The sequence below is a fragment of the Mirounga leonina genome, unplaced genomic scaffold (genome assembly GCF_011800145.1).
Source record: "Mirounga leonina isolate KUSES-001 unplaced genomic scaffold, KU_Mleo_1.0 Mir_204, whole genome shotgun sequence".
In the NCBI taxonomy this organism is placed as follows: domain Eukaryota; kingdom Metazoa; phylum Chordata; class Mammalia; order Carnivora; family Phocidae; genus Mirounga; species Mirounga leonina.
Window position 1 is genome coordinate 5005973 of NW_023270513.1, and position 19640 is coordinate 5025612.

Consider the following 19640-nt stretch of genomic DNA (forward strand, 5'->3'; position numbering starts at 1 on the left):
TGGGCTCTGGGCTCAGCACAGAGTCTGCTTCAGATTCCCTCACTTCCTCTCCCTCTAGCCTTCCCTCCCGCTCCTGCGCTCCCTCTCTCTCTCTCTCTCGCAAATAAATACATCTTTAAATAATAAATAAATAAAATAAAATTTGTATGGAACCACAAAAGACCCCAAATAGCCAAAGCAATCTTGAGAAAGAACAAAGCTGGAGGTATCGCAATCCGGTATCGCAATCCCAGATTTCAAGATAACACTTCAAAGCTGTAGTAATCTAAACAGGAATAAGTCATGGGGATAAAAGGTACCGTGCAGGGAATACAGTCAATGGTAGCGTAATGGCATTGTATGGTGACAGATGGCAGCTACACTTGTGGTGAACATAGCATAACATAAAGGCTTGTCAAATCACTATGCTGTACACCTGAGACTAATGTAACACTCTGTCAACTGTATCAAAAAAAAATAAATAAATAAATAAATAAAGGAAAACTATGGCAAAGAAGAGGATCCTCTAAAGGATGGTAATAACATGCCCCATGAAAATGCTATCACTCTACCAAGAACTCGAGCCAACATTTAGATGACTTTTAAGTCATGTACATAATGCATAGATCACAAGCCACTTTGGAGGGCTGACTAAGCACAGCGTGTTACTGCTACTGTATCACACGAATTGTGTGTGTGTTTTAAGACTTTTATTTATTTATTTGAGAGAGACACAGTGAGAGAGGGAACACAAGCAGCGGGAGTGGGAGAGGGAGAAGCAGGCTTCCCGCTGAGCAGGAAGCCCGATGCGGGGCTCGATCCCAGGACCCTGGGATCATGACCTGAGCCAAAGGCAGACGCTTAACATTCTGAGCCACCAAGGCGCCCCTGTATCACACGAATTGTTGAGTAAAAATTACCCTTAATGTTTGCTTTAATGGAACACCTCAAATCCTCTTGTTCTTGTATGTATAATGTAGAGTGGGGATGGCATACTATAGCCCATGGGCTGATTCCAGGCTGCTATCTGTTTTTGTAAATGACGTTTTACTGGAACACAGTCCTGCCCATTTGTTTCCATATTGTCTACGGCTGCTTTCATGCTACAGAGTGGGGAGATGTATTAAAATTAGGTAAAGTCATAATTAGGAAACATGAGTTCTAACTTTTTGGATACCTGAGAATGGCTAAATTTTAAAATGGTTACCCCTGAAAAGAAGGAAAAGAATGGGGGCACCATATATGATAAATGATTAACTACAATGAGGCATATGAAACACAGTTCTTTCTGTACGTATGGCCCAATCTGTGAATGTGCTTTCTTGGTGAACTTAATCTGAGTGGGAGGAAATCCAGAGGCAAACTGACCACTATGAAATTCTGTACTTTCTAGTATTAGTTAGCTGTAAATTCAAGCCCCACAGAAAAGAAAATGGGAGGGGGGGGGAGGCAAGGTAGACACAGTACATCTAACCTGTGCCAGGAGTTGGCACACTTTCTGTGAAGGGCCAGATGGTAACGCTTCAGGCCGTGGACCACAGAGTCCATCACAAATACTCGGCACTACTGCAGCCCAAAAGGCAACCGTGGGCAATAGAGAATAAGCATGATCCTGTGTTCCAACAAAACTGCGGATTTGAAAAAATAAGCCGCTGCCATGTGGGCCATAGCTTGCCAAACCTCAGTCTATGCCAACTATCTGGACACCGTTACCTTACCAGCAATAAAATTTACTCAAGTGTTAACGGATAGGTATCCCTGTTATTTTCCACTCGATACATACAAAGAGTAATCTTATCAGTACTGTCTGCTAGCAGAATGCAGTGTTTATGCTGAATTCCAGCTGGGACACACTGATCTGCACAGCAAGCTGCTCCAGCCCTTGGTGCACCTGCACCTGAGCTAACATTCTGTAAGCAGTGGATTTTCAGTTGTGACTCTGACTCTTGTGATTCCTTTTTGTGGGGGGCGGGGGGTAGAAGAAAACATAACCTCACAGAAATTGTGCAACATAAACATCATGCAGGAGGGTGGGGGGAATACCGAAAGGTGAAAAGCCAACAAAGATAAGCACACAGTGAATAGCTGTGTCGGGGGGTGGGGGAAATAAAGGCTAGTTCACCCAGAGTGGTTATTTCTAGAAACTGAAGGGACCTACACAGCCCTCACACCATCTCTCTTGCACATCCGAATCCCCCTTTGAAAACAAACCCTTCACGTGTGGCCCCGTGTCCCGGAAGAAGACAGTGACAAGGGCCCCATGAGGAGGCAGGAAGTCCCAACAATGAAGAACACACTCCTCACATCTAGTGCTTCAAGGACAGGAAGGTGGTTCAGATCTTTGGAGTGTGACACACACAGCTCCGCCACTGGCTCCCTGTGGCATGCTGGCGACACCACCTCTCTGGGGCTCAGCTTTACTGTCTGTAAAGTAGGAACAATTCACACTTCCCAGGGTTACTGTTAAGTTAAAATGAGATGACAAATACATGCAAAGCCCTTGCCTAGAACATAAAAGGCACCTATAATTAACTGCTAATCACTGTTACTGTTCTATGACCTCCGGCAGAAAATGTTCACAAGTTGTGCGTGGGTGCTACTACAGGGGTGATGGCTAGCCTAAAGAGAACGACAAGAGAAAGAAAAAAAAAAGAAAACCACAACAGACTTGCTGTCACAAAAATAAAGAGCAGATAATGGGAATAGGGAAACCCTAGGGAAAGAACTGAGGTTCAGATAGCAAAAGCCAGATTTATATGATCCCTTTTGGCCCATATAGAGAAAGAGATAGGAAGACTTGGGTTTTGACAGCATGCTAACATTCATATCCTTATACAAGACCAATGTCATTTTAAAATAAGCTGTGAAGGGGGATGCCTGGGTGGCTTGGTCGGTTAAGCGTCTGCCTTTGGCTCAGGTCCTGATCCTAGGGGCCTGGGATCGAGTCCTGCATCGGGGTCCTGGCTCAGTGGGGAACCTGCTTCTCCCTCTGCCTGCCACTCCCCTTGCTTGTGCTCTCTCTCTCTCTCTCTCGTGAAGGACATGGAATATGGGAACTCCCTTTGTATGAATGGCTATCCCAGGCTTCTCCTTAGGAAAAAGACAATTTTCCTATCATTCAGGTTCCCAGCACAGGCTAATTATCTAATTCTGTCAGTAGGAATTATCCAAGTATTCCAGAGATCATATGGGGAACCTTATGCTATGAAGGCACCATCTCAAGACCATCCTCACGGGAAAAGGTGACCTTTATTACTTTTATGAAAAATGGCAGACACCAAGGAATGATCTGGCATTCTTTAAAAAAGCTTAGAGTAGGGGTGGGCCTCTACAGAGATAGCCCAAGGATGGTCATACTATATATGCTGCCCACTTTAACTCTGGATCATTTAAGTGCTCCCTGGAGCCTATCAGGGGCTGGACCCCTTAGGAGCCAAAAATGAATACTAGTCCAGCTGGTTTAAATGCAATCCAGAAGACCCTGCTGCCTCTGAAATTAGTAACCCAAAGTGCTATATACTTGGCTGCTGCTGAAATGATGAGCCTCTGCTATGAGCTGACTTTTTGACAAGATGTATGTAGCTCCATTGTCTGATAAAAACTCCCAACAAATCTGGTTAGAAAGAAGAGACTCTCCCCATAAGGGGAGAATAATTAGTGTCATGTTGATATTATCTGTGACATGTAACTTATGCGACCCAGTTTAGTTGGGAACCGTTTCAGTCCTGATCCTTTGCAGGGGTGATCACAGACTGGGTAAGCATGTAATTTACCCCAACTGTTTTGAGGAGGATGTACGATGGAATAAACTGCAGGCTTTAAAGGTACTGGCCCCTGGAAAGGACATTTCTACGAGCCTCCCTGACAGGAGTCAGGGCAGTCATCCTTTCCTCCCCTATTTACCTAATCACTGTGTTACCTTAATCACCGAGAGGACCCCCTCTTCTGCTACATGTTCACTCGTGTGGAAGAGCTGGCAGACTCTCTCAAACACTTTCCGAAAGACATCCTTCCCAATTCAGCCTAGTGAGGGGTTACAAAAAGGAAGAAGATTGCTTTCATCATCTATGACCGCCCCATACTCACCTTGCTCAGCCTCCAATGTACTGAAAGACAGTGGCAAGTATTAAAAGGGAAAATGGGTTGGGGGAGTCTAGGTGGCTCAGGCAATTAAGCATCCGACTCTTGATTTTGGCTCAGGTCATGATCCCAGGGTCGTGGGATCGAGCCCCACGTCGAGCGCCACGCTCAGTGCAGAGTCTGCTTGAGATTCTCTCTCTCCTTCTCCCTCTGCCCCTTCCCCAACTTGTGCATGCTCATTTGCTCTCCCTCTCTCTCCCCCAAATAAATAAATAAAATCTTAAAACAAAAAAGGGAGAATGGGAAGTGGGGAAAAAACACAAGGTGTTGCTTAGTCTAACCTACCCATTTTTAACACAATTTTCATACCGTAATGGAAAAACTTCAACATTTATGATACTTTCTGCTTTTACTCGTTCTTTATTCCTTTGTCTACTCTCACAAGAATGAAAGTTCCACGATGGCAGAACTCTGTTAATATCTAGAATAGTCTCTGGCAACTAGTGAGCACTTAATAACTGTCTAAGGAAGGGAGGAAGCGCTGCATCACAACCATCTCTTCTCTACCCCCAACTGGGGGACCCCCACCCAAACCACCGGCGACTTACCAAGGCTTCCCAACTGCCTCACAAGGACAACCATGGCAATGGTGATTCGTTCTGGCTTGCTGATGAACCCACTGGGCAGGAAGCCTCAATATAAGTGACAGGTAGGTCTTAGTGTTGCTCTTGACCGATGACAAGGTTTCTGGCTGCCCAGGAATCTGCATTTTTAACAGGCATCCCAGGTGATTTTCTGCATAAAAATTTTTTACACCATGAACATTTACTTCATTGGGCAAGAACCACCTCAGAGGCTATTATAAAAATCTTTCGGTGTGGAATAAAAAACATTTCTGTCTCACACGGCCTCCTTGGACTCAAATGGGACCTAGAGGAAGCACTGGGTAGAAGGCACAGTACTGGCTTACATTCAAATCCACTTCCTACATCAACTAGCTATAATCTTGGGCAAGATAAGCAATTCGCCCATCTGCAAAAATGGGAGAATGAAAAAAATGAAAGGTTAGGCTCATTATTTTCTAGTGTAGTCTGAACATTTTAAGACCTTTTTTATTTATACCATGATGGGGAAACTATCAAGTAATCGCCTAATACCTACTAAGACCACCTTCCCTGCCCCTTCCCACCAACTGGGCTAGCCTGCCAAAGCCACTAGCCACTTACCAAGACTTCACAATGATTTGATAACAGGATGTGCAGGATGTTGATCTAAGCCTCTCCCAATTCTCAGGTAACCTCACTGGGCCAGGCGGGGCTCAATATACCTCTTCACCAGTGGCATGGCTTCTGATCACACTTGGGTGTCACCTGTAGGATAGAGAGAAGGAAGAAGAAAGAAATGTTAAGACAGAATAGCCAAGGTTTGAGATACAGCTTCGAATTTACTTTTACCACCTTGGTCAAGTCATCCAGCCCACACCATGGACCTCAGATTTTGCTCTCTTCTTTATCTGGCAGACTGTTGCAATGCCTACAATTATTATTTAGTAAGAATTCATGTATCCATTTTAAATGTGGTAAGTCGGGTACAGAGACACCAAGTAACTGGCTATATCAAAGTGTTAGAACTCAGATATTAACTCATGCTGATCTGCCTAGCTGCCTGCAAGTCTTTCCCTCTTTAGACTTCAATATCCCTACCTCGGAGTGGGGGTAAACTTGATTTCTTAGGGGCCCTTTTCTGTCTGGCAGTTATGACCCTCCATTCTGTAATCCTGGCTAAAAAGAGCTCCCTAAAAGTGGATGAAACCTCCATCTAGTCATTGGATGGCATTTGGTTCACACTAATGAGGAAAGGTATGGGCTCTGGGCCAAGGCCTGTCATTCACAATCTCAACTCCCACCAGGACTCACTTTACCTGTGTGTGAAAGGAATTAAACGTTATCTATTGCCTTATCCGCTGCCCAGGTTATCAAAATGATCAAAGGGAGCTAGGTGAGGCAATGGTTACTCCCCTATCTCCCAAGACTCAACCACTAGGAAGGATTGGGACTCTGAGACCTAAGACCCACACAGGATAAGCCAAAGATCCCCAGGGGTCCTTTCTTTCTAAGAAAGCAGCCTACGCCACGAAGTTTCCCAGTCCCTAGCTGCTTAGCATGAAAAGCAACCCAGAAATCTGGCAATTCAGCAATGGCCCAAAGCCCAAGCTATTAAAATCATTAGATGCTGGCAGTACCAGCAAATGCAACTAGGTTTCCTATTACCCAGTGAGAGGCAGACAACCCTTGAACCCCAGGAAAATTCAAGGAGCAGTTTCTCAGGGCTCATTTTTAACTACTGCATTCCCCATCAGCAAAAATGTCTTAGAATCTACTACTAATCCTGAGAGCCTGGCAGAAAGCTCTCCCGCTGCAAGTGGGGAAGATTTCACGCTGCCAAGCACTGGGGAAGGGGAGCAGGAGACTTGATGAGTCTGAGCCATCTCTTTACTGGATAAAGTAAAGCAGCTGTTACTAGAGCACGATCCGCACACGTACAAGCAGCAGCTGCCGCCGGCAATTCCTGAGCTTATTACAGCCCAGAGGGACAAGAAGGGGAGAGAAATTTGTACCGGGCGTAATTGGGAAATAAATGGCAAATGTCAGTGTAGACACCTTACCATGAAATGCTGCACTAAGGAGCCAAGAATAGAGTAGTTAGTAGTTAGTACCGCTCTCTGAAGACAGAGATCTTATTTCCATTCCCTTCTCCCACTCCACCTAGCTCTCTTCTAAACTAAACTAAACTAAACTAAACTACTCCAGTTTCCAGCCCCCTTGCTGCCCAATTTATTCCACTTCTGTTTAGGTCAACAAATTTCAAAATGGAAATACTTTCCATGTTTGTCTAACTGTGAAAGTCATAAATGCACACCGTGAAAAAAGTTCCAGAAATATATTAAGGATGGAAAGTAAAAAAATCCCAGAATCCCAGAAAGTTTAACACTCGGAGTATGTTCTCCCAATTACTTTCACGTACACAAACAAACATGAATTTTTATTTCACAAAAACTGGATGAAAACCATACTATTGCCCTCTAGCTTTTTTTTCAATTAATATACTTGATACATCTTTCCAAGTAAAATATTCGTCTACAAGACTATTTTTACTTTTAATGCCATGTTGTAATATTACATGAATACATCAAAATATATCTACCCAAATGATTACTCATGAAGAGGTAAGTTTTTTTTCCATTTTTTATTGCTATGAACATTGTAAACATTCCCATAACTACATCTTTTAGAATATCCTTAGAATATTTCTTTAGGATTTCTTTAGAATATTTTGGGGTATATCCCTAAAAATGAAACTGCGTGGTCAAAAAGACATACAATTTTTATTCTGCCACATTATATATTACCAAACTGCCCCTACAAAGGATTATACTGAAACTGGATAACCCCACCAACATCAGTATAACATTTTTTTTTTAAATTTGCCCATGTGATAGGTATTAAATGCAACAATACATTTTCAATGATTCAAACATTTATTACCATGAGAATTACAAAGATGAGTACGATACAGTCTCTGCCCTTGAGCTTAAATGAAGGGAGACAGACACAAACAGGTAACGTTTACCATTATCATGTTCATGACGAAGAGAAATTAAGATTTCAGTTCGTGGTTGCTTCCCAAATTGACTCTGCGGCTACTGCTAATAGAAAAGGTCCTAAAGAATATGATTCGACAGTATTCCAAATTATAAATCGATCTGCTAAAATTCCAAGGAGTTGTGCTAATCCTTAATCACCTAGGGGGCATTCTGATGTGACTTTGTTGTTTTTCCTTCAAGTCTAAGAACCAAGCAGAAGCTGCTCAGAAAACGACCTGTTCCCCTCCCCCCAGGCAGTGAAGTGAATGAAGTGTAGGGCAATATTTGATTGGAAAGATTCACTGACACTGGACCTGGACTTCCATCTTTTCTTGTCCTACCATTTCCAGTAAACAGTGAGCTGTAGACATTTTCTTTCAGGCGTCAAATGGTTTCTCTCCCTTGGAATCTCACTACCAGGCAGATCTGCTTATACATAGTTAGGCTGCAGTAGTATCCATTCCCACTTGGGAAATACAGATAAGAATAAAAAGAAACTCCTTTTCAGTACCATGTGGGTCAGATACAGATGAGCTCAAAATGGACACCACCACAAGCATTTAAAAAACCTATCCGACAAAGATGGATAATACACAATAAAGCGAATATAGCAAAATGTTAATTGCAAGGTTAATTGTTAACCTCCAGTTGGTAGGTAGATGGATTTTCAATGTACAGTTCTTCAACTTTTCTATACATACACTTAAAATTTTTCACAATAAAATGCTGGGGAAAATCCAACAAGCAGCTTGAAAAACAATGCTGTAAGGGCCTTTCCCACCATTTTACTCCTAGAATGAGACTATCCTATATTCTTTCCTTTTTGTTTGTTTGTTTTTTAGATCTAGCTTTCTTGAATTGGACTTGGGAGCTCTCAACTTTTTAATGACATGAAATGAATCACAATACACCCACAGGCAGGTTTCCAAGACAATGTGTGGAAGGTTAGAGAGGGTAAAGGGGAAGGCCCTAAGCTCTTGGAAGTCCAGGCTCCCTAACCGTATGAAGTCTAAGTAAGTGAGTATTTCAGAAATCCCATTTCTTTGTGTATTAGCATTCAGACCCCGTAAACATTTGCCTTGGCCTACCTTTCTGCCTTAGCTCACATTAACTTGTTACTTTCCATATTATCATTGCAAAGACCTGTGCAGGAAGGGGGGGGGGGCAAGGGATAAGGCACCAAGGTATGATATGGCCACGGTCTTCAGGTTAGGATTTAACAAAAGGAATTTCTAGAGATGAAGCTCCAAACTTGATGCTGAAGTACATGGTATAACTGACTAACTGTCGGACCCTGGTGGAGGCCTTATAATCAATCTAGTTTGAAGTGTGTTCTAGCTGGCCCACCTGTAAAATAGGAAAAAGACCTGTTATAAGCAATAATGAATGAGGTAAATAAATGAGTTTCTGAGACGTTAAAGATATCTTTGGTGAATGGAGAGGCATATGAAACCATCACAGTCGAGTAATGATCCAAAGCTGGGCAGTCAATCTTTTTCGGTAAAGGACAGGCTTTATGGGCCACCAGGTCTCTGATGTAGTCATTCAACATCGCTGTTGCAGGCCGGAAAGGCCTCAGACAAAATATCAACAAATAACATGTGTTCCAGAAGAACTTTATTTGCAAAACCAGGCAGTCCATGGGCTGCATTTGCCTACCCCTGATCTAGAACGTGCAGCCCTACCTAGGAACACCATTTGAAGGATGACCTGAGGAGAAGTGGAAAGGGGATGAGTCTACAGATAGCGAACACTGGGCAGTGAGGATGAGGCTCCTTATCTGGCAGCTACCACCCAGGTCCCACCAAGGAAGAGTGTGTCAGCAGCTGCAACACTAGCAACATCTGTAAATACCAAGGACTGAAATCCAAACACAAAAACAACATTATCTCAGAAAAACTCTTTAGATGCATAACCACAAAGAAATAGCACGTTTCTGACCACATGCATTTTGAATAAACAGTTGACAGTCCAGAGCCTGTGGAGATCACCTTAGCAGGCACACGATAAATGTTTGTTGATGACTCATTCATTTATTCATCCAATAAACATTTACTGAGGCCTACTAATGTGCCAGGCTGGGCTCTGGAGAAGACAATGTCCCTGCCCTCAAGGAGCTTACAGTCTAACTGAGAACACAGGAAGGGAGACAGGCATATACACAGACAATTACAATACAACCTGGTAAGTGCTACAACACTTATCAGGTTGTATTATAATGGCCGATGTAAAATTTCTTTCCAGGGGGCGCTGCTCCAGGCTGCTGCTGGCTGTAACATCAAGAGAGAGAAGGAACAAATTGTAGAAATCAAAGGTTAAAGGCTTTTAGGCTATTTCAAATACCCACGCTCTCCCTAACTCCTGATCAGAGATGGGTTTGGGAACTCCCACGCTTAGGATGGGCAGAGCCATCCTGTTAAGGATCTTCTCAACGACCTCCTCTACAATACAAGCTCTGTTGTTTTGTTTTGCTTATTATACATCTGTCAACCTCCCCCACACACGCAATAAGCCTCGTTTAACATCTGCAACTAACAAAATGCTGAAAAATGGGGGCTAACGACTACCTGGATTAACCCAGTGTAACTGGACAGCAAAAAGCAGTAAGTAACAAATCACTTGGCACCTCTAAATCCTATAATCCCTACCCTTCACTGAAAAAGTAAAAATTAGAATGTTATTAAATATATGAGATAGTACAGAGCCCATGTATTGGGAATGATAATTTAGAGAGGTTTACTTAATAAATAAAATTAAACAGATTCTCTGAACCACAAATAAAAGACCCAGTTTCAGGAAACCTTCTAAGACACCTCACCCCAAAACCTTTAAGAATATCTATTCTAAATTACCCAATCATAAATAACAAAATAAATAAGAAAAATGAAACAAGGAGGTAATACACTCTTCCCAACCACTTTTCAACATTGAGTGATAGTAAGAGACTCCTTGAAGAGAGATTACTAGTGTTAACTAGTCATTTGGTTCAGATGGTTTTATACAAAGACAGGATGGACTTTTTCCTGTGTCCCATACCGTTCCTAATAAGGCCTAGGGTTTTAATGGCTCTTCCGTCTCTTCACCAGCAAACTGAGCTGATGACATCAACAGATTGCTGCCATTTACACTGAGATCCCCGTCTTGGGACCCAATGTCTCCGAGGCCACTTTTATATGCTTAACATGCTATTTCCCCCTAAAGTCATCATATTGCTCTTGCCTACACTGTTCCATTCTGCCACTGTCAGCCCACACTCACAATGCCTTCTCAGGTGTTGCAGTTTGTTCCTCCTAGCATTTTACACCTCCAAAGAGCTTAGTGTTATCTATAAATGTGGACATTACACTATGTACATATCCTCCTCCAGATCACTCCTAAGTATTCAAAATAAGATCAGTCCCAGAATGGATGGGGGAGAGGGCTCTATTGTTTTGTGTCTTGTCTAAGTTGGTTTCTTATTAGGGACAAAATGTTGCCATGTCTTCTTTCCACACCCATAGCCAGGACGTACCAATGCTATGCGGCACTCAAGAGTGCTCTCTTTTTAAATAAAAAGACATGGCTATCTATTTAAAAGACAGACAAATGTTATCTCAAAATGGCTACCAAGAATCTGACATGTATCCCACGAAGCAGTTGTCCTTGGAATCACAAACATTTCTTAAGACTCAATGGCAACATATACCGGGAGTGTATGTGCAACAAATCGCATTTGTCATTTGCAATAAATAACAAGGGATAATAGATCCTTTTACAGCACACATAATAGAGAGCTCTTACAAATACATAACATTCAGACCCAAATCGAATAGTTCACAAAGAGAAGAGCTAATAATTAACATTTGAGAATCCAGCCTCACCAGGAATCAGAGAAATGGATGGTAAAACAAAGATACCATTCTCTTACATATAAGGTAGCAAAAAAGATTTTTCTAAATACCTAAATAACTGGGTACAGAAAAAATGACATAATTTTTTCGAATGTTACTATAGCAAGTCTTTACAACGTTCAAACTTTTTGATGAACGATTCTAATTCTGGAATTCTATAAAGAAATAACTCAAAATAGATAAACAATAAAAACTAAATGAAAATGAAAAGACATTCATTACATCATTTAAAATACTGAAAATTTAAAAATATTTCCAGACATCAAGGTATCATGAAACCATTATATGACAATTGCAAGAATGTTTAACGTGGAAAAATGCATGTTATAATGTTAAACTCAAAACCCAACATAAAATAGTACAAATATATGATCAACTGTAGAAAAATGCAGGGAATGAAAAGACGTGAACACATTTATAAACACTGGGTTATCTCTGGGTGGTGAAATTACAGATCCTTTTTCCGCAAACTTGATGGTTACCCTCAAACAAAGCTACAATGAATATTTACCAAATTTCTAGATTGAGAGAACTATTCAAAATTAAACGATGGGAGAAAAATCACAAAACAGAAGATAGAGATCTGACCACTTGCTTTCGAATCTCTAACCCCAAATTTAAAAACAAAAATTAAAAGGCAAACAATAACCTGGAATATGTAACACTGCAGAAATTCGAGTAATAGCCTTAATTTGAAGAACACTTTCAAATAGGTAACAGTAACAGTAAACTAAAACTGCAACAGATAAATCAGTATAAGACCTGAACTAACATCACATGAAAGAAAATGAAACTGCTAAGAAGTATATGGAGGAAAAAGGAGTCCAAACTCCCTAATAATCAAAGAAATGCAAAATTAAAACAATACTGCTTGTTATCCGTAACATATAGTTTTCAAAACAAACACGACTCAATGCTTGTGAGTAAAAACTGGTACGACCTTTTCAGAATGAAATCTGTCAATACATAAGGAGTGTTAAAAACATTGACAGTAATTGCACTTCAGTGAATCCATCCTAACCAATAGTAAAAGAAATGCACGTATTTTCAGTCTTTTATTATAAGAAAAAAACAAGAACCTTTCCTTTACTATTGGACATTTGTATTAACACACCGAAATATTAATAATGGGTAAGAAAAAAAAATCTCTACTGCAGCAAAAGACCGCTGTCCCAAAGCATTTGACCAGATCTCAAATCAGGCAAAACAAGAAGGGTGTGTCCAGCCTGCTGCAGTCGGCCATTTTAAACCCTCTGCAGAACAAAAAGCATAGAAGACAAGGGTAGATAAGGATGGCCACCCCGGTAGGCTCCAAATCAACAATTCTTTACTTTTTGTCTTCTACAGCTGTAACCCTGTACAATGCACGGAGTAAAAAGCAGCCAAGAGCAAACAGGTCTCCTTTCTTAAACAGCACAGGTAAATTACAAACAAAATCTGAAATCATAAAAGAAGGGTCCTTTAAATTTTGAACCCTCACTTCAGGGGAATAAAGCATAATGTTTAAGAGCACAGAATTATGGAGTCACACAACCTGGATAAAAATCCAGTTTCGGCCATTCAAATGGATGTAAAGCCTTGGACAAACCACTTAATCTTGTGTCCCCCACATTTCTCATTTGTAAAATATGAATAATGGTACTGCTATTTCTTAAGATTGTCGAGAGTACTAAATGAGTTAGGGCACATGTAAAAGCACTTAGACCAGTACCTGGCATTATAGTTTTAAGTGCTACAGACGTTTAAATATAATTACTACTATAGCGAAATGGGCTTAGAGAAGGAAAAGGACCAGTATGAGATCACAGCTAGGATTACTGGGCAAGAACGGTCTCTTCTATTTTGAATCCTGTGCCCTTTGTGCTACATATTTAAGTGATAAACTATTAGTTTTAGCGATTTACAGTAGATCCTCACTGAAGCCCTCTGAGATCCACGACAAGTACGGCTACCTCAAAAAACCTTCTCCCTAGGCTAAAGTTTTACAGAAAAAAATAATTTGGAGGAAAGGTCACCTTCATACTATCATTACCATTTGCCCAAAGCCTAGGTTTAAAGTGTAACAAGCACTTGGAAACACAGCCAAATCCTCACACCAATATTCTGCAGTGGGGGACAGCAAGAGCTTCTGCCTAACATTAACAGTAGATTCTAACAATACCGCAATCACTGTGTTCTGCTACTCTGATGGGATGAGAGAATGTGTCCAGAGCCGAGTACAGCGGCCCAAAGTCTGACAGAGAGCCCTCCAAATGTGTATTGCCGGAATGTGGCCTAGCTCCAGTGGTCCCATTTTACCCATTTCCTACACACAGCCAGCTGCCGAGACCTTTTGGACAGTCATCATCGCCTCGGCATTTTCAAACCCATGTATCAATAGGCCAGTGAAAGGCTAAGATTCTGGGTTAATTTCTCGTGGATTTGGCCACAGCCTAGGACATCTCCCGCTCGGCAGATGCCCTCACCCAACCAGAAAGGCAGATTCTACTTCTCTGCAGGGCCCCCAGCCCAAGACGGCCAAGCAAAGACAACTTACCTCCCCCCTCGCCATTTTGCAATCTTAATTACACCTACGGCGCGCGCCTCCCCTCCCCGTCATTCTGTCTGAAATACGCTTGCGCTCCTCTCTCCTCCTAAAGCCAACCGTCACAATGTCGTCTCAAATACGCATGCGCGCCTTCACTTTCCCTCCCAACTGCCGCGGCCAACTGTGTACTAGAAACTTTGCTTTCTTAGCTACGCTTTCGACACCGCCCCCGCCCCGCAACGCCCCAAGCTTGCGCGTGCTTACCTCCCACTCTCCCCAACTGGGGCCCCTTCCCCCTCGCCTCAGGCCTTCTCAAACATACGTGCGCGATCCCGCGCCTCCCCAACCCCTCAAACACACATGCGCACCAAGGCCGTCCTCTCCAATTCCCTGCCCTCCCTCCTCCGCTTCGTGTACACATGCCTGACGCCATCTGGACGTGTTTCTCGCCAGAGCTGTGCCCCACTACTCAAGTTGAGGCACCACGAGCATCTCCTAATGGGAGTTACGTGTGATACACTAGGGAAGTGGAAACACTGCAGGTGACCGCAGAGAGCAAATGTAGATGGGATCCGCCCCGGCCCCCAGGGAGGAGCTGGAGTACCCTCAGACTCCGTTAGTAAGACCCACCACCCGGAACAAAGGCAAAGAAAGCTCTCCTAATTGGATGAGCCTAGTACTAAGGCCCATCCTTTAAATACACCTTCTGCTACGTAAGAGGAACCCCAAATCTTTAAACAGAACGTCATGAAAACAACGGCGCTCATGTGCCTCAACCCTGATTAGAGTCTGTATCCTTTCACAATGGGAAGTAAACGCTCAACATCCTTTGGTAGGCTCGACACCCCTGCTGTCCCCCACTTCCTCCTCTCGTGAACCGGGAGAATACACAGATCAAGAATCCCTCCGTCCCGAGTTCCCTCCCCCGCCCTCCATGTTCTTCTCCTACCTCCTGGCTGAACCGAGTGTCGTAGCGTGAATTCTCAGCGCTGGCCGCCGCAAGACAGGGTAGAGGGAGCGGCGGCACAAAGTTCGCGGATCTAGGGTGGCTGCACAGGCCAAGGTAGAACTGGACAGGCGAAAGAGCACCAGGGGCGCCTCCAGCCGCAGCGAGGACGCCAGTCAAAGCACGGCCTCGCCGGGACCGCCGCAGTATGCTTCTGGCGCATGCGCGCAGTACGCCCTCTTCTCTCCACCCCCACCCATTACCGCCTTTCAGAGGTTAACCCTCGGGCCTTCTTCACCTTTTCCCCGGGGCCCAGGGCCCTAGCCCATCCTGCTTCTTCCACCGCTCCTCCCCTTGGTCTCACCGGCCTCCATCACCAGCCCTTCTGCAGCCCATCCTTCCTTCGTCAATCCCATGCCTGTTCTTAGCTCACCATTTCCTTGCCAAGTCTCCCCGTTGGCTACCTTTATTTGCTCTTTGTGTTCTTTTCGTTGTTGTTGTTGTTAAGTTTTATTGAGATATAATTTTGTGCCATACAATGCACCAACTTAAGGTGTACAATGCAATGGATTTTAGTAGGTTCACAGAGTTGTACAGCCATCACCACGATTTTAGAATTTTTCATTACTCCAAAAACAAACCTCATGCCATTAGCATATCTTTGTGTTTTTTACATTTTTGTTTAAACATGTAATGTTTTAACATCGATATTTTTATTTTTATAAGCTGTAACAATGTGTCATCTTAACTATTTTTCCATGTGTCTAATTATCATCTTTATCTTTTTAAATAAATGGACAGCGTTCATTTTTTAAGTAGTGTAAAAATGAGGTCTGACCTCAATAATAATTCTTGCAGATGGAGTTACTTGCTCTTTCCACTTCTCTTCCTTTTGACAAAACTTCCCTAATCTACAATGGTCCCATTTGAAGAGAAATTTAAAAAGGAGGCACAAGTTGTAAATTTTGAATCCTATAAAATACTTAGAGTCCTGGGCCTACCTATTTGTCTGAACTTCCCAGTTCATAAGCAGTTCCTCAGAAGTGGTAAAAGAGAAATTTGGAGACTTCTAGTGTATCCACCCACTTGAGGCTAGCATTCTGAGGCTCTATTTCCCTCACCCTACACTCTTAGAGGACGTGATGGTTAATTTTATGTGACAACTTGTCTGGACCATGATGCCCAGATATGTGGCCGAATGTTATTCTGGATGTTTCTGTGAGGGTGTTTTTGGGTGCGATTAACATTTAAATCTGTGGATTTTGAGTAAAGCAGGTTACCTGCCATAATGTGGGTGGCCTCATCCGTCAGTTGAAGTCCTGAATAGAAGAAAAGACTAACCTTCCCCAAGCAAGAGAGAATTCTGCTAGCAGATAGCCTTTAGACTTGAACAGCAACATCAACTCTTCCCAGCTTTTGGACTTCCCAGATAGATATAAATATATAATTATAATTATGGATATATGATTATAGCCATGTTGGAGATATATATGTGTCATATTGGTATGGTCATAAATATCCATATATAGATAGATAAAGATATCATGTCGGTTCTGCTTCTCTGAAGAATCCTGACTAACACAGAGGATTTCTTGAAACCTGTGAATACCCTGAACTGAGGTTGGGGTGCAGGGAGAAGAGGCAATCAAGAGGCAATCAAGAATACTCTATTAATCCCTTGAATATAGCTTTGCATTGTCAAATTGTACATCAACTAAATCTGACACAGAACTGGACTTAACTTCGCAAAAGCTATTATTACAAGGATATAAAACAACTGAGGAAATAAGTATCCTTGTCTTCTCAGAGTCCAGTAATTTTTCCATGATAGTACTAGTCTACTTTGGCACAAGAACTTGTCTGTTCTTTGTGATTTTTGAGGAATGAGGTAATGGGAAAGCAGAGACTGGCAAGATGGTACAGTAACAAACTCATATTAATAAAGGCCTTAATTTCATTGCTAACAGTTAATTAGTTTGAATATGTGAACAAGATGGCTAAGAGACCAAGTAATGGGATTGATTTGTTTATTGACACCCTGATAAATTACTTGGAGAAAAACCTCTTGCAACAAAATCCAGCCAGGGGACACAAATTTAGATACACTGGGGCCTAGAATCCATCCAGTCTTGTGTATGGGCAATAAAGATATCTGGTTATAGAGCAAAGATGTGTTATTTAAGAGGATGTGTATGTTTTTAAGAAGGGTCATAACTGTAATTTGGGAGATGTTTGTATCAATCAGGAATCACTGTAAGGAGCAGAAAACCCATCTGTATTTTATTTTTTATTTTTATTTATTTTTGAAGATTTTATTTATTTATTTGACAGAGAGAGAGCGCACGCCAAGCACAAGCAGGGGGAGCAACAGAGGGAGAGGGAGAAGCAGGCTCCTCATCCAGCAGGGCGCCCGATGTGGGGCTCGATCCCAGGACCCTGGGATCATGACCTGAGCTGAAGGCAGACACAACCGATTGAGCCACCCAGGCGCCCCTCCCATCTGTATTTTAGATGTAAGAAGGAATTTAATATAAAAAATTACATGCCTACAAACTATTTGGAAGGAGAAGAGGCACAGGTTCTAGGTGGAGTCTCAAGGAATAACTCCCAGAAGAATACAGAACTGACCAACCAGAGTTCTGTTACCACCGCCGCTGCCACCTCAGTCATGTAAGCACATTCCCCAGCCCCCACCCCAGGCCCCTGCCTCCCCTAGAGCCACCACCCTTCAAAAAACCATCTAACAGAGAACATGGCTGAGACTTAAAATTTCCGAGGGAAAAAACGGGGCAGGTGACGGCTTTGCTCCTGAGCCTGCCCTCTCCCTACAAAATATGGATTTCTGGCAGCTGGACATGGAGGAGTGATATGAGGCCTTGTGGTAGGGACCTGTCCTCTGGCTGGGGGCTTGAGGATCCTTTCGAAATAGGGTTTGGGCTTCTGGGGGACGGCAGTTCTTGGATGGGTGGGATGGGGAAAAAGGATCAGGTTTGAAGTCCCCTCCCAATCCAAAATATCCCCATTTGGCTTGAGGGACCCTGGAGTGAGTCTATGCATAGGCATCATTAAAGGTAGGGGTCCTGGTCTGGTGGGGTTCTCTAGATGGGGGCTCCAAGCTGCTGTAAGCCATCTTCAATGTGTCTGTGTGCTCAAATCTGAGCCCCAGAGCCCCAGAACTGGACTTAGAGGTCTTGGGTGGGTCAGGGGCTCAGATCGGAGATTCTTGGCCTAGAGGCCCTTAAGACAGGGTTTAGGAAATCCAGAATGTGGGCTTGAGGGTTTAAGTACTCCCAGAAGTGGGATTATAGTGGTGCCACTGGGTCTGTGGGCTCCAGTCTAAGATCGTGAGTGTGAACCCTGGGGCCCAGGATAATGGGGTCCCCATTAGAATTGGGAGCATGGATCATGGTTCTGGCGGCCCCACCTCGGGCAAAACTTACAGAGCACCTCTCAAAACAAACAAAAACCAAAGTAAACACGAACCAGAATCGCTAGTACCTTTGAGGCTACAGCCGCATCCATGACCTCAAGGGCACACCAAAACCGAAGTGAAAAACCACAGCTGCTGCTGTCACCACCAGAACTGATCACTGGCAGACAATGCTGATGACTGAACATCAAAATGTTATTTGTGTGGCAAGCCTGCACAATTCACTTGTCAGGAACAGGCAAAATGTAACTGGAAGATGTCACATTTGCCTTCCAAATCTTGAAGAGTTGGTTCTAATTGATAGACCCTATTTTGCCTCCAGAACTATGGCTGCAAGTGGGTATAGAAAGTGGACTTTTGGACTTTCCAACTTCTCAAACAAGAAGGATAATTAAATGAAGATTGAATAAGCCAGTCCAGAGTACCCTGCTCAGTGGTACGTACAGTAAAGGGAGTATTCAGTTGGGAAACCTGGGATGTAGTCTTAGCTCTGTCGTGGTCTTAGTTTGATCTTGGGACGATTACTTCCTCTCTTGGGCCTAGTGGAGTTTACTAGTAGTTATTGAAGAGAAAGATTTTAAGCAAGACAGTGATGTGGTCCACTTTGCATTTTAGAAAATCACTTGATCAAGAGATGATGTAGACCTGCTTTAGCGTAGTTGTGGGTTGGAGAGAAATGTGACACCTTGGAGAAATATTTAAAAGATTAAAGCATTTTATAATGATAAAAATGATTCATCAAGAAACTATAACAACTAAAAACGTAATGCACCTAACACAAGATCCCCAAAATGCATGGGGGAAAAAATGGACAAAATTAAATAGATAAATGAATAATCCAACAATAATAGTTGGAGAATTAATATTCTATTCCCAATAATGGATACTATAAGGAGACAGAAAATCAGCAATGATATAGAAAACTGGAACAATACTATCAACCAAATTGATCTAATTGACATCTAGAGAATGCTCCAACCAATAGAAGCAGAGTAAACATTCTTCTCAAGCACTCAAGAAACATTTTTCCAAGACAGATCATATGCTAGGCTATAAAACAAGCTTCAGTAAATGTAAAATGATCGAAATTATACAAAGTATGTTCTCCAGTCATAATGGAATGAAATTATAAATCAATAATAGGC

General features: G+C 42.6%; 1 long non-coding RNA gene across 7 annotated transcripts in view; it reads right to left on the reverse strand.

Annotated features, from left to right (window-relative positions):
* Window positions 1–15282, reverse strand: part of LOC118026037 — a 56385-nt gene extending 41103 nt beyond the window's left edge. For 4 of the 7 annotated variants that reach the window (XR_004683454.1, XR_004683451.1, XR_004683449.1 and 1 more), the window contains exons 1-3: window positions 15069–15282; window positions 5286–5429; window positions 4668–4854 (exon numbers count right to left, since the gene is read on the reverse strand). This is a non-coding gene — a long non-coding RNA (uncharacterized LOC118026037). Of the gene's footprint in view, window positions 1–3898; window positions 4003–4667; window positions 4855–5285; window positions 5430–14128; window positions 14211–15068 lie in introns of those variants that run through there. The other 3 variants (XR_004683450.1, XR_004683452.1, XR_004683455.1) reach the window with 3 other exon arrangements.
* Between the last annotated feature and the right edge of the window lie 4358 nt (window positions 15283–19640).